Source organism: Macroventuria anomochaeta (assembly GCF_010093625.1).
Source record: "Macroventuria anomochaeta strain CBS 525.71 unplaced genomic scaffold BU25scaffold_7, whole genome shotgun sequence".
Lineage (NCBI taxonomy): Eukaryota > Fungi > Ascomycota > Dothideomycetes > Pleosporales > Didymellaceae > Macroventuria > Macroventuria anomochaeta.
In genome coordinates this window covers 691775-692182 of record NW_022985368.1, presented here as the reverse complement: position 1 = coordinate 692182, position 408 = coordinate 691775, and positions in this window count along the sequence as shown.

The following is a 408-nucleotide window of genomic DNA, read 5'->3' as shown; positions in this document are numbered from 1 at the left end:
GGGTTCTAAACGCCGTCTTCCATTCTTCGCCTTCCTTCATGCGTATAAGGTTGTACGCTCCGCGTAAATCAAGTGCGGTGAAGTACTGTGCTCCTGCTAACCGATCCTGTAACTCGGAAATGTTCGGTAGCGGATGCCGGTTCTTGAGCGTAATCTCGTTGAGCTTCCGGTAGTCGACGCAAAGTCTCAGCTTGCCGTCTTTCTTTGGTGCGAACAGAATGGGGAATCCTGCCGAGGATTCGGATTTTCGTATAAATCCCTTTGCGAGGTTTTCCTTGATGTACTCTCGCAGTATCTCGAGTTCTTTCTCGGATAACTGGTATATGGGCCCAAAGGGTGGTTCTTTCCCTTCCTGGAGCTTGATCTCGCAATCCCAAGGCTGGTGCTTAGGTAGCGCTTTTGCGGTCA